The following is a 16,105-nucleotide window of genomic DNA, read 5'->3' as shown; positions in this document are numbered from 1 at the left end:
CGTTGCATTTCTGGGCAAACTCATAGTCTTTGTCCTCAATTTCCTTCTGCAACCGTTCCCTTTCTCTTTCTTCATCTTGCAGCCTCTTAGCGGTTTCAGCATCAGACTCGATTTGCTCTTGAGTTTTGCTGACTTGGAGTTTGGACATCTCCCCAATTTGAATGGCCATTGCCTGCAGCATGTCTAATAATGGAGCGGTTGCGGTTTGGATGGACTCGGCGATCAAGGTTTTGACTGAGGTCTGCATAGCCGTATCTATCATGGACCTTATAGTGTTTGACAGATTAGCTTCAGCCGTTGCAATCCTCTCATCGGTTGCGGTTTTATAACTTCCAAGGCATGAATCAATTGTATCAACCACCGCTTGCTTTATTTGAACGATTTCCGGAGCTTTAGCAGTTTGAGAAGAGTCTTGTTCCAGGTTTTCCGTCGTTCCGGATGTCTCACCGACCACATAGAATGGCTTACTTTGATGTAAGTCGGCATTATTGAGTTGGCTTCGGCAACCTTTCCTCCACTGCATATCAAAATGATCGAGATTTTGTACAAGATTTTCTCGCACCGCAATGAACCGTTCGACCATTCTCATTTCAATCGGAGTTAGCGTTGCTCCTTCAGTTTCTTGAAAAGCATTCTCCACTGCTTGTAACCGAGCGTTTTCAAGAATTACTGCGGTTTTGCTAAAGGCAGGTTGGATAAGGTTGGTGTGAGCTAACTAGAGGGCCCTCTCTTCCAGCCTGATGAGCCTGTCCCAATGTTTGTTGCCGCTCAATCCTGGAGCCATGTCGGATAACTTTGTTTCACACCTGAGCTTCACCCACATGAGGTATGGAGCTATCGCATCACTTGCACCCTTGTTCATGTCCTTGAGAAGTTCCTCGAAAACTTCATCTTCATGCTCTGCGGTAAATGGAACCTCGGTCCCGGTTATGACTTCTGGTTGAGAACCGGTCTGCAGCGTACCTTTTCCTGTTACCGTTGAATCTTCGACAAGAACCCCTTTTCCTTTGTTGACCTGAACAGAACCTTCAGGTATTGTGGCTGAGTCAGATGGCCCATCTTGAGCCGATTGGTTTTCTGGAGCTGTCTTGCCTCCTGCGGAACCGGATGGTTCCTGTTCTTCAAGATTACCCTCCTGAGCCGGAGGTGTAATGTCTGCTGTTTTGGCCGTTTCTTCGACCGGTTGTACTTCACTCTGATCAGGTATCTCAACTTGATCAATTGATTTGCGACGACTTGACACATCGTCCTCTTCGGTTTCCTTTGCAATGTCCTGAACTACGTTCTCAATTGCTTCAGAGGTATTTAAGCCCACGTTGGCTATTACCTCTTCGATTCGTTTGCTTGGTGACTTGGAGGTTTCAGAGTGAATACTAACCTCTACTTCCTCCTTGGACACAGATCCGGTTTTCTGGCTCCCCGAGGATTCGGTTTGCCTTGGTGAGTTAGATGGAATGGGGGTAGGAATGATGGTGTTGATGGGAATGGGTTGAAAAATGTCTGCGGTTCTTTCTGGTGGATTATCCGAGGAAAGAGTTTTCTCGGAGTCCGCCGGTTTGTTGGAACTCTTCCTTGCAGCCGCCTTCTTCCTCCCCTTCGGTTCTTGTGGGGCTTCGGTTTCAACCGCTTTTCTTTTCGGTTTCTTTTGCTTGGTTACTTCTTCAGCCGGAGCGGAAGAGCTGGTCCCTTTGGACGACTTTATTCTGGATGACTTGGGTTTGATCGCCTTCTCCGGTTTCTCAATCATTGACTCTGAGTCAAGAATATTGATGATTGGGAGCGGTTTACCTTCACCCAGTTCCACACTAAGGAACTTAAGGATTTTGACGATTTGCATTGCGAAGGCTTGAACCCGGCCATCCTTTTTAATCACCATCTGGCAAAATTCTTCGAAAATAACGTATCCCCAGTCCACCTTGTCACCGCGGACAATGGCCATTAACATTTTGAGTTTAAGTTTTGTCAGGTTGTCGAAGTTACCTCCTCTTCCCTGGAGTGAGCGGGCGATGACACTCAACAACCATCTGAATTCCGGTTTTAGCTTATTCCTCCGGCTAGAGTGGATCACCAGATCCTGATCTGAGAAAGAAACCACCAACCGGACATCGTTTGATTCTGCAACGGTTAGGTCGATCTTTAGGTCCAGACCGGTGTTGGGCAGACCGAGAGCTTCAGCAAATAACTCTTCGGTGATTAGAATGGCCTTCCCGTTGACTGTGGCTGAGACTTTCCTCTTTGTGAGCGTCGCCGTCGCCAAGAACTCCGTCACGGCCGCCGGATAAATGGTGAACGGACCAGATAGGAATTCTTCTAACCCAAAATCTCTTAGAGATTGAAGAACGGCCTTGTTTTTGTCATCGGCGTGTTCATCAATGTCTGCGAAATCAACTTGCAACATCCATTGGAAAGGGGCTTTGCTTAGATCCATGATAGTTTTGAAAAGAGAGGAATAAAGAACGATGATGATCGGAGATAAGAGAGCCTTTGAAAATCTGGAGATTTGTAGAGAGAGAAAGCACAAGTGTCGAATAGGATGATGTGAACTTATATAGATGGCGGTTCCGAACGGTTGGAAGATGAACCGTCGTTTGATGTTTTTGGCGCCAACTTTCCCTCCAAAAGTTACTGCAGTAACTTTCGGCGGTAAGTGCGGAAAACCCATGGGCGGTAAATTTTGGGAGGTAAAACCGTGGGCGGTTAAGTTTTTCAAACTTTTCATTTTTGCTCGAAGTTCCGGTTTTACTTGAAGACTTGCTAACCGGAAGTTTTTTAAGTTAACCTTAAGTGTTTTGTGTATAAGTTTAAGAAACCGGAAAGAAAGATATGAATGAAAAACCGGAGACTTTGAAGATTAAATATTTCATAAATGAGAATATTGAACATTGAGCGGTTTTGGTCGTACAACAAAATGACCAAAAACCGGAAAGGAAAGACAGATAACTTAGTCTTATTTGAACCAATCCCCTTCCACCATCCTTTCGTACCACTTTTCCACGGTGTTTTCGGGAAACCGTTCCTCAATTCTTTCTATCCACCTGTGCATCATGAGCATGGTGATAGTGTTGGACGGTCCAACCGGAACACCGGTTCTAAGGTTGCGTCGTTTAGACATCAGAAACCGGGTGATTTGAGGAGCGAAACTGGTCCTTCCCCTTGCAGCGGTCATGAGCCGCTTCAGTTTGTTGAAGAGGTAGGTTGCCCAGTTGATCGACGAGTTTCGAATGATGGCTATCATGATGTCGAACGCCTCCCGGTTGTAATTCTGGTTAGGCATTTGGCCCATGATAGACCTTTGAACCAAGTCGTGCAGGACTTGGTAGTGAGGAGAGAGGGTTTCTTTCTTCCCAAAATCCTTGATCGGAGTGTTGGAAGAAGAGAACATATGGAAAAAGTCTTCATTAGCCGGCAGGAACGGCGTTGGGAAGTCCGAAAAACCTTCGGTTGGAAGGTGAAAGAAGTTGGCGAATTCCTCTTCGGTAAACCGAAGGAATTGACCGTCGACGATGGTGCGGATGCTGCCATCATCTAGAATATGATCGTTGTTGAAAAATTCACACACCTCCTCCACGAGGATAGTGTCTGAACCTTTAAGAAAACCTTGAAGCCCTGAGTTTATGATATGCTGAAAAATGCATTCATAGTATGCACTGTCTTTGATGTCTTCGAAGTCGACGATAAGGGTATTTCTGAGTTCGGACGACATTATGAAGAGTAGTGAGGAAGGGTTTGGAAGGATTTTCTGAACTTTCAAGTTTTAGAGAGAAGGAATGCTGGAAGCGTGTTTTGAAAATGGAGGAATGAACCCCTTTTATAGCCTGGAACGGTTGAGAGCATTTAATGAGGATTTTTGAAAAATCTAGCCGTTTATGTCTGGTTATTAATGACTTTGTTATTTTTCAAGGGAATAAAGATATCTCTTGTCGAATCACGTCAAGCATGCTTAATGAGAATGAATATTTCTGTTTCCAAGAGTGATCTGATTTTATTTTGATACGGCACATTAAATGTTTTGAGCATTTATGACTTTAGATTTGGATAAAAGAGGAAGGAAATATGCTTCATTAATTGAGGTGCAAAACCGGTAGTACAACAAAATTACCGGTTTTGGAAAAAAGATAAAATAGGACAGAAAAAAGGACAGGCTAGACGTTAGATGACTCAGCCGCTTAATTTCTTCTAGCCTTGACTGCTTCCCACCGGTCGATCATCTCTTGTACTCTTTCCTTGGTGAGCACATGCCTTGGATGGAAAGTTACGAATGATCCGGAGTGGATGTCCAGACTTGCACAAAAACCGCTCAGCTGAGGAGCGTAGCCGGTTTTGTTGGAGAGGAGCATCTTCCTCAGGTTACTGAAGATGATCTAGGACCAGTTAACCGGTGTCCCAACCGTTACAGCAATCATCATCTCGAAAAGCCTTTGGGTGTAGTAGTAGCTTTTCTCTCTGCCCAAAACGGACTTTCCCAGAATCTCACAGAGAAGTTGATACTTGTGAGATAGTTGGCTTTTAGCACCCCAGGGTTTAACCGGGATGTCAGATCCTGAGAACCGACGACACATCTCTTCCATGGTCACCGGGGAGTATGCTAAGTCGGTTACCCCTTCATTGGGCAAACCGCAGTATACAGCGAAATCCGTCTCGCTGAATAAGAACTTCTGACCGTAGACTTGTGCAACGATTATATCTCGATGCACTTCTTTTCCGGTCTGAAAGAATTCTTCGACTACTAGGTAGTCAAGAATGAATCTGTTTTCGAGGAAGCTTCTTAGCCCGCTTCTTTCTACGGCTAAGAACATTTCTTTGACTTCGTGATCTTCATATTGGTAGATTGAATTAAAATCTGCCAATAGAATCTTCTTTGCTAGGGAGTTGGTGTTCATGTTCTTGAGAGAGAGGGTTTATCTCAAAAATGATACTTGTGAATAGTAAACTTGTGAAGTTTTGTGAAGGTTTAAGGGTGGTTTATATAGCCAGGGGTTCGGCTAGATTAATGAGTTTTAAGCATGCTTGATGATGTCATCAGTCATTTAATAGACTTTAACTTGTTGAAGTAACTAATGTTTATTTCCAAGATAAAATCTAATTATTACCAAGATAATAATGATGACAAATATCTATTGACAAGATGTGAGTCTCCCTCTCTTGATGATGGACACATGTCGTCATCTCGATTGTGGTAGACTATTTTTATTTATTACAGACTTCATTTTTCAAAATATGCATGAAAACTCAGTCAGTCATCCCAGGTTAGCCGGAGAAGCTCATTCCATCAAACCAGAATGCATTTGTACTAAGCGGTTTTCCATGACCGGTTTTAGTGGGATATTTTGCTCCGATTGTGAATAAACGTTGATTTATGTCAACATTTGTTCATTTTTGGATTTATTTTATCCACTTAAACCTGGTTATTTCAACCGTATAGTAAATATACATGTGATTTGAAATTATGAAGTAATCGGGCATAACCGGAGACTTCCTCCCGGTTAGCATTTTTGATTTATCAATGGCCTATTTGAATATGGTTTGAGAAGCGAGAGCTTCTCCCTGAACACATATCCCGGTTTTATACAAGCATAATCAAGATATGAGTTGACTAATATTAGTAAGTCCCAAGATATTTCGAAAGTGAGAAAACTTAGCTTCCTGTAGCGGTTTCGTGAAGATATCCGCTACTTGTTGCTCGGTTGAGACATATTCCAGCCGGATGTGTTTCTCCTTAACGTGCTCCCGGATGAAATGGTGTCGGATATCGATATGCTTTGTTCTTGAGTGCAACACCGGATTGTATGTAATCGCTATGGCGCTGGTGTTGTCACAGAAGATTGGAGATTCCTTGGCTTCTATCCCGAAGTCCCTTAGTTGCTGTTGGATCCAGAGAAGTTGTGCACAGCAGCTTCCAGCCGCTATGTACTCTGCCTCTGCGGTTGATGTGGCAACAAATGTTTGTTTCTTGCTGCTCCAAGTGACTAACCGGTCACCTAGGAACTGACAGGTTCCACTTGTGCTCTTTCTATCAATCTTACATCCTGCGTAATCGGCATCTGAGTAGCTTATGAGGTTGAAGCTCGAGTCTTTTGGGTACCAAAGTCCCACTTCTTGAGTTCCCTTCAGATATTTTAGAATTCTTTTGGCCGCCGTATAATGAGATTGCTTTGGATTTGCTTGGAACCTTCCGCACACTCCAACCGCAAACAAAATGTCAGGTCGGCTGGCTGTTAGATATAGCAATGATCCGATCATTCCTCGATAGGCTGTGATGTCAACGGCTTGACCATCATCGTCTTTGTCCAGCTTTACGGAAGGACTCATCGGCGTGGCCGCTTCGGCGCATGTATCCATTCCAAACTTCTTCAGTAGTTCGGCTGTGTACTTCGTTTGACTTATGAAGGTTCCGGCTTCAATCTGCTTAACCTGGAGCCCTAGAAAGAAACTCAATTCTCCCATCATACTCATTTGAAATCTATCAGTCATCATTTTCGAAAACTTGTCACATAATTTTGGATCCGTTGATCCGAATATAATATCATCAACGTAGATCTGAACAAGTAATATTTGTTCCTTCCTTTCAAATTTGAAAAGTGTTTTGTCTACCGAACCTATTGTAAATTTGTGATTAAATAAAAATTGTGTCAATGTATCATACCAAGCTCTTGGAGCTTGTTTCAAACCGTAAAGGGCTTTATTCAGCCGGTAAACATGATTTTCGTGTTCTGGATTTTTGAAACCTGGAGGTTGATTAACATATACCTCTTCGTTACTTTACCATTTAGAAAAGCACTCTTAACATCCATTTGAAAAACTTTGAAGTTTTTAAAAGCTGCATATGCCAAAAATATTCTAATGGCCTCAAGTCTAGCTACAGGGTCAAATGATTCTTCAAAATCAACGCCTTCTTCCTGTTTATAGCCTTGAGCCACTAACCGGGCTTTGTTCCTCGTAACTAAACCGTCTTCATTGAGTTTATTTCTGAATACCCATCGTGTTCCTATAACCGGTTTGTTTTTCGGTTTGGGAACTAGGTACCAGACTTTATTTCTCTCAAACTCGTTTAATTCCTCTTGCATTGCTAAGATCCAATCTGGATCTGACAATGCTTCATCCACCTTTTTCGGCTCAATTTGTGATATGAAAGCAGAGTTTTCATAGTGATCCAAATTTTGTTGCCTAGTTCGGACGGGTGAGGATATGTTACCTATTACTAGTTCAAGAGGATGATTTTTGTTCCTTCTGAGGTTAATCCGAGACGTGTCTATCAAGCTTTCGGTTGGCTGATCAAGATTAGACTGATCGGTAGGTTGAACAGAGTCAGACCGACCGATTTCTTCAGTAGAAACTGAAGCGTCAACTTTCTGCGGTAAAGCAGCTTGATCAGGCTGAGGTTCAGAATCAACCGCTTGGTCCTTGACAAATCGTCTAAAAACCGGAACCTCGTTTTCATCATCAGAATAGATATTAAAATTTTCCATTCTGTTGTGAAGGTCGAAGGGTAATGCAGTGTTTTGTTCAACCGATTCATCGAAAACAACGTGTGCGGTTTCTTCAACTGTTAAAGTCCTAGTATTGTATATTCTCTAGGCTTTACTCACAGCTGAATATCCCAACATTATCCCCTCATCGGATTTAGCATCAAAAGCGGTCAAGTAATTCTTGCCGTTATTGTGAACAAAACATTTGCTACCAAAAATTCGAAAATACCGTACACTTGGAATTTGATCAAAGTAAATTTCAAAAGGAGTTTTAGAAAACCGTTTAGTTACTAAAGATCGATTTTGTGTATAGCAAGCGGTGTTGATAGCTTCAGCCCAAAACTTTTGAGCAATACCCGAATCAGCTATCATTGACCTTGCGGCTTCCTTGAGAGTTCGGTTTCTTCTCTTAGCCAGGCCATTTTGTTGAGGAGTTCTGGCACTAGACAACTCGTGTCTAATACCGGAGTCATCAAGAAAAGTGGTTAAATTACTGTTTATAAACTTAGTTCCTCTATCACTTCTGATTTTATTCACTCGAATGAATTTTTCATTTTGTATTCTCAAAATCAGTTTAATCAGGTTTGGAGTTGCTTGGTTTTTAGAAGCTAGAAAAGTAACCCACGTAAATTTAGAATAATCATCAATAACTACCATAGTATAATGCATGCCTCCTAAACTAGTTACTTTGACCGGACCTAACAGATCCATATGCAAGAGTTCTAAGCATCGTTCAGATTGATAATTTCCTTTACTCTTGAAAGGTGATTTTACTTGTTTGCCCATTTGACATGCAGCACATACTTTATCTTTTGAGAATTTAACGTTTGGAAAACCGTGAACTAGTTCCTTGGAACAAATGAAGTTAATCGTTTTGAAATTCAAATGGTTTAACCGTTTATGCCAAAGCCAGTTTGGATCATTTCCGGCTATCATACACACAGTTTTTCAAAATCAGTTTTCCAATCAACTTTGTAAATGTTTCCCATCCGATTACCGGTTAACAGAATGTCATTGTTTTGGTTTTTAACTAAACATGAGTTTTTATGAAATTCAACTTTGTAACCCACATCACACATTTGACTTATGCTTAACAGGTTAAAACGCAATTCTTCTACTAAGAGTACATTACTTATAGATAGATTACCATGGACAATCTTACCCTTGCCCACGGTTTTACCTTTCGAGTTGTCCCCGAATGTGATGATTGCTCCGGTTTCGTACTTGATGTCGGTTAGTAGCTCTTTGTTTCCGGTCATTTGCCTTGAGCATCCGCTGTCCAGGTACCATTCTGAATTCTTTAGCCGGTTGCTCCTCCTAACCTTTAACAAACAATTATTTACACCTTTTTGGTACCCACATTCAGTTGGGTCCATGGTTGATTAGTCCCTTTGGGATCCAAACTTGAATAATTCGGATCACCTTCCCGGTATCTGTTTTTATAATATTTGGCTTAACTTCTTGGTTGTTGCTCAAGAATGCCCTATGTTGTGATGTGTTTCTTTGATGTCGAGTTTTATTTGGTTTATTTGACATCCGGTTTACCTTCCTTCTCTCAGGATGAAGCCATTTTTCTGATTCATTAGGACTTACATACTTAAGTGTTTCTTCCGGTTTTAATTCATTTTCGGTTTGTGAACTCTTGAAAAATTTTATAAACGGAAGATTATTTTTCGTGAGTTTTATCCCGTTAGGTTGTTTTGATTCGTTTTGTTTATTTGGTTCGTAACCGATACCATACCTACACCTAGGGTGTCTTTTATAGTTACACATTTGTTTTACCGCTTGACGTGATCTCTCCCACGCAGCTGTGACGTACATTGCTCGTTCATCGGTTTCGATTACCGGTTGAACTGTCTTCTCATTATTGGAGAATAGTTCATCCGATTCATACATTTCGATTTCACATGTTTTATCATATACATTATTTATTTGTTCAGTTTTAGATTCTATCAGAGTTGGTATGTATGCAGATATGTTTCTGAACTCAGCAACCATTTGGTTGAGTGCAGAAACCAAATCTTCTTTGGTAAACTCGTCAGAAGAGAAATCAAATACCTCTTCGTCGTTTGCCATGAAGCAGGTTACTTTTTCTTCACCGTCTTCATTATCGGAGTATGCCCACTCGCTTCCACCGTCGGATGCAATGAGTGCCTTTTGAATCTCCTTTCCTTCGTCTGCATGCTGATCATCGTTTCTCCGGTAGTCGTTTCGTTGGTTGTTATTTCCCCGGTAGTTGTTCCCTTGGTAGTTGTTTCCCTAATACCGGTTGCTTTGATAATTGTTCCCCTGATAGTTGTTTCCCTGATAGTTTCCTTCCGGTTTTCTATCGTCTCTCCTTGGTTTCTACACTCTGACCTGAAATGTCCAAAACCGTCACAGTTATAACATCTTTTGTTTGATTTATCTACATAGTTATAATTAAAATCGTTATTAGATGGTGGCTGGCTCTTCTTCATGAATTTTCCGAATTTCTGAGCTAGCATCGCCATCACATCTTCAGTAATTTGATCGGTGTTTTTGACTGGAGCCGGAACGGTTGATACTTGGGCCGCCGGTTCCACCGATGTAACCAAAGCTCTGGTTGCGGTTGATGTGGATGCTTCGTCTTCGATCCGAGACTTGATCTCGAACTCGTAGGCTTTTAGATCCTCGAACACATCATGCAACTTCATCTGCCCAAGGGTGCTCGATTCCCTCATCACCATGGTCTTGATATCCCATATGCTTGGCAGAGATCTTAAGGCCTTGATTATTACTTCTCGGTTGTCATACTTCTTTCCGAGTGTTTGAAGCTCATTGACTACACTGGTGAACCGATTGCTAAATTACTTCATGTTTTCCCCCGGTTTCATCCTGATGTTTTCATACTTCTGTGTAGCCACTAAGATTTTGTTCTCCTTAGTTCTTTCGTTTCCCTCATGGATCTGAATGATCGTTTCCCAGGCTTCCTCTGCATTTTCACACTCTGATATTTTGTTCAAAGTGTTATCATCTATAACTTTGTAGATGTGTCTCATGCAATGATTGTCCAGGTTACTTCGTCTTCGATCTTCATTCGTCCATAGGTCTGCCTCCTTGTTGATCTTGATCGGTCCCTCTTTCAGGACTCGGCTCATCTCATCATCTAATGTAATCAGATGCAGATACATCTGTTTCTTCCAACTGCTAAACGCTTCGCTGTTTAGCATTGGCGGCTTGTCGCTGTGGGTCATGCTTCCCATCTTCTTCGGTTGCTTGAGTGCTAAGAACCTTGCTCTAATACCACTTGTTAGGATCGGGGACGCCCTTGGAGGACCGAGGTGTTTCCGGTTTCTGGAAGGGTGGCCGCTTACACAACACACAATTTGGTGATAGTCCGGTTAGAGACTATAACCGTTCTCAGCACTACACAAACTGTTACATACTCTTGAACCGGGTTCAAGGGCGGAAATGTCTGTTTCAGGTTAAAGCAACTTATGCGACTTTAGATGATGTTTTAGAAGGAGTCGGTTTTATAAATCTGAGTGACCGGTTTTCGGAGTACGATTGGTATGAGGTTAGGTTAAGTAAGTAAATAATGAAAGCGAAAGAAAGAACACGAGACAAGGATTTTTATGGATGTTCGGAGCAAACTCTCCTACGTCACCCCTTCTTCTCAAGTTATGAGAAGGATCTCCACTAACTTTTATAGTTATAACAATACCTCCGGTCGAGCCCAACTTCGCTACTCGCCGGTTACACCAAACTCACTCTTTGATGTAATACAACAACTCAACACAACACAATATAGAAAGCTTCCGGTTTTAGACACACCGGTTTTGGAATATAGAAGTTTATCTCTCTAACTTAATGCTTTTCGTAATCTGTAACTTGCATTCGTAACTTGCTCACTACTGCATTTAATGAAGACGTTTCGTCCCCCTTTTATAGCTGAGAAGAGCCAACGGTCACTTTTCTTCTCTCTCCTTTGGATTGGTTGATCGTTATCACGCCGGTGCAGAGAGGTTGCTTGCACGCTTCATATTCCTCAACACCTGGCAGTCATGCAGGCAGCTCTGAGCAGAAGATGACATAGTCGGGTTTTCAGATTTGGACACGTGTTGGACATCCACCTCAGGTTGTCAACTTCGGATCAATAAAGCATCATTGCTTTCCTCGCATGCTTCCTATCGGATCTGATCTTCTTTTATTCTTTCAAGACACGTTTCTTTCGTCATGATACGTCACTCTTGAAGTTTGAATCTTCCGGTTTTGTGTCTTGTGCAGTATGATCCGACTGGTGAGCTTTTGTCTTTGCTGACCGGTTGCTTGAGAAAGTGAAAACCGGTTCCTCTGATCTTTAACTTGATCACTTGAAGCTGGTTTCTTTGAAGTATAGCAGCAACCGGTTTTGATACGCCAACCGATTCATACGGTTTTGATCTGTATCTGCATATGAAAGTTAACAACTGTTTTGTTCGTCTGGCCGGTTCTGAAAATTAACTTACTTAATTTTTCTATCAATTTCTCCCTTTTTGATTATTTAGAATAAATATTCAAAACTTGTAATGAGTGGCCGGTTTGAAAATTAACTTACTTAATTTTTCTATCAAATTTAATTATGGTTTTAGGCATAAGTTAGGTGTAATTTATAGCCTAAAATAATTAAATAAATACCAAAAAATAAAATAAATAAACATAATTTTTTTATGTTATCAAAAATATTTTTGTGTATTGATTTGATTTCAAATAACTTTTTTTATTGTAAATAAAAATTGATAATCCAGTGTGGCCGAAAATAAGGGAATCGACTACAACATGAATTATATTCATCGGATTAGCGCTGAATTTTTATCCAGCGCCCAAGAAGAAGCCACACATCCGATTGTAACCAAGCAGGCATGCGCCCAGGTCCACACAAGATCAGCTAATGGGACGCTAACCCCGTTAGCCCAAACGTCCGAACATCAGACAGAATTCCTAGCGATGGACGGAACGCCAATAATGCGTTTATTTAAACAAAACGACGTCGTTTTGTTCTCCTTCTTCGCTGAGAAATCAAGAACACCGGAGGCTCGCGCTCGACGTCGGCGACCTTTCAGAAACTCCATCTTCGCCATTACTCATCCTTATCCCTCCAAACTTCACCAACGTGCATGTCTCTCCCTCACCTTCAATTCCCCTATGATAAGAAGTCAAAACCTAACCTAACCTAGAACTAGGCTGGCGAAAACAAAATATAAACGAAGAAGAAGAGTTTCATAAGTCAAATTCAATATGAATTTAACTTCGAAACCAACCTAGCTTGAATATAAATACTCCCTAGTTCTTCTCCTTCCAATCCATCAAACATAATCCACTAATTACAGTGTGCTTGAAAATTTTCAAAGAAGCTCCGATGAATCAAGATAGCTTAGATATCAAAAGTTCCATTGAGATTTTTCTAATGCATGCATATCATACTTAGATGGGTAAAGTTGGGTAGATAAGATATCAAGGAAATGAGAGTGCAGTATAGGTATCTTATTTTGAAATTACAGAATATATATAAATACGATTTTACAAAGAAATCACCTAAGGGAGAGAGTTATGTGATATACACATTTTTTTAAGTAGTTGCATCGTCTCCTTCTGTGCTGAAACTTGTCGTAGATAATATCTCTTATTGTACAACGAATCTGCAGTGATTTAGCATATAAATATACAACATAACGAACTTATCAACCAGGTTCAAAGGAAATGATCGAGTAAAGAACTCGACTATCAATCGCTAGTTCTCTAATAATTGAAATATGAATTATCTTTTGAAATTCTAAAAAAATAGAAGATATATGATTTAGGAATAAAAGAGAAAATGTATATATTGCTGAAAATTATACACTCAAATAAATATCCATTAATTCAACTATTAACCTTGATTGCCTCTGTAATGCTCACTATATTTTTTTCATTAAAAATAGATACATTGCATAATTTTTCAGTTTTCAGTTTGATAATAATAATATTTTAAATTAATTATTAATAAATTGATAAAAAATACTCATGTACATTACAATAACAATTAACAACACAATATTTGTTTAGTGACTATTCAAGACATTTAATGTTAATTAAGTAATTAATAAATTAATTATATTTTAATTAATTAATTCAAGTATAAAAATTAATTATATTTCAACTATAAGACTTTGTTTGATTTAGTATTACAATATGTTTTTATTGATTTGAAAAACGGGCATGGCATATTTGTCAACATTATCGAAGGCAAATGTGTAATCATAATGGAATGTGCAAACGATTTTGGTCAAAAATGTTTTTAAAACAATATTTGGAAATATTATTTTTTATTATTTATTTATTTTTCGTTTATTTCTTTAGTGCAAGAACTATAATCCATTGTGTTTATGCCAAAATAAAAAGAAAAGAAATAGCTTTTATTTGATTGTGTAGGTCAGGTTATTATGTATCAAACCATATTTATTTTATTCGTTCAAAAAAAGACTCACTTGAAGTGAGTAGTCTATGTGGTTACTATGTGGTTATGATGAGCCCTCTTATAATCTAATAAGGAAAATATTTTTGGATAAAAAACCTTTGATAACACTATACCTAGTTCTAACAAAACAAACCGATCAATACCTAAAGAATCACTCCGATATAATTTTTTAGAAATTATGTGACATGGTTAATATTTATTTGATTAAATATTATAATTTTGTTTGTAGAAATAATGTGTTGAATAAATATTTTAACTGATTAAATATTATAGTTTATTATGTATAGATTATGTGAAGAATAATTTATATATGAAAAAATATTCTAATTTATTGTTGTAAGCATGAAAATTTAACATACCACAATTTATAAAATATTTTGAATTTTAAAAAAATATTTTGAATTTTTTTAATTCAAAATAATCTAAAGAGGTTAAAGTTAAATTAGGATTAATTGTTGTAACAATTAAACCCCAATTAGACAAATTAATTAAATGAAAAAATAATTTGGGATTAAAAATAATGTATTTATTTTACCCAAATTAAACCCAAAAAGGGATTGAAATAATTTAATTATGGTTTTAGACATAAGTTATGTGTAATTTATAGCCTGAGATAATTAAATAAATACCCTAAAATACCCAAAAATAAAATAAATAAACATATTTTTTTTATGTTATCAAAAATATTTTGTGTATTAATTTGATTTCAAATAACCTTTTTATTATAAACAAAAATTGATAATCCAGTGTGGCCGAAAATAAGGGAATCGACTGCAACATAATTTATATCCATCGGATTAGCGCTGAATTTTTATCCAGCGCCCAGGAAGAATCTACACATCCGATTGTAACCAAGCTGGCACGCGCCCGGGTCCACATAGGATCAACTAACAGGACGTTAACCCCGTTAGCCCAAACACCCGAACACTAGACGAAATTCCTAGCAATGGACGAAACTCCAATGACGCGTTTAATTAAACAAAACGATTTCGTTTTGTTCTCCTTCTCCGTTGAGAAATCGCGAGCGCCGGAGGCTCGCGCTCGACGTCAGCGACCTTTCAGAAACTCCATCTTCGCCATTACTCATCCTTATCCCTCCAAACTTCACCAACGTGCACGTCTCTCCCTCGCCTTCAATTCCCCTAGAATAAGAAGTCTAAACCTACCCTGGAACTAGGCTGGCGAAGACAAAACATAAACAAAGAAGAATAGTTTCAGAAGCCAAATTCAATATCAATTTAACTTCGAAACCAACCTAGCTTGAGTATAAATACTTCACAGGTCTTCTCCTTCCAATCACAGAATCCACTAATTACAGTCTGCTTAAAGATTTTCAAAGAAGCTCCGGTGAATCAAGATAGATTGGTTGATCTTACAGGTCTAGGTGTAAAAACTTATTGGTCCTGGGTTAACCTGGGGCTAAGTTTCTCGGTCGAGGTGTATAAACTTCTCAGTCAAGGTGTATAAACTTCTCGGTCTTGGGCTAGCTTTGGGCTTAATTTCTCGGTCGAGGTGTATAAACCTTTCGGTCCTATGGTTAGGACTCTCGGTCTTAAGGTTAAGGAGTCTCTGTCCCAAGGTTCGAACTCTCGATCCTAGGGTTAGGACTCTCAGTCCTAGGGTTATGGAGTCTTAGTCCCAAGATTTGAACTCTCGGTTCTAGGGTTTGGGATTCTCAGTCCCAAGGTTGGACCTCTCGGCCGTAGGTTGATATTCTCGGTCTTAGGATTTGGTCTAGACCGAGGATCCTCGGTCGGACTTCTCGATCCTAGGCTAACAAGCATTGGTCCTCAAGAACATCAAATATTCATTTTTTAAATTCGTTTTTTTAGCTTTAATCTTTGATCCAAGGGTTTGGGTAGCTTCACAAAGCTCCCAGGAATATGTTGATTATCATTTCAAGGTATGAATTCACATGGATGATGATCAATTTGTTCAAAACAATTTGTGATAAAAAAATTAAGTTTTTGATTTTAAAGTTGTTTTAAAGTGTAAAGAACTATCCAATAGCTTCCTTATACTACATATACTTGATTGATATAAAAACAAGAATACTATATGTTCATTTTGACCAATTCATGATAAAAGTTTTAAGGCCTCAAACGGATTTCGAAAAATTCAGTAGCTTTGAGCTTTAATGGCGTACTTTTGTAAAATCGTGATTTGAGAGAGGAGATTCGAT

Source organism: Impatiens glandulifera, chromosome 1 (assembly GCF_907164915.1).
Source record: "Impatiens glandulifera chromosome 1, dImpGla2.1, whole genome shotgun sequence".
Lineage (NCBI taxonomy): Eukaryota > Viridiplantae > Streptophyta > Magnoliopsida > Ericales > Balsaminaceae > Impatiens > Impatiens glandulifera.
This window is presented reverse-complemented; position numbering follows the sequence as displayed.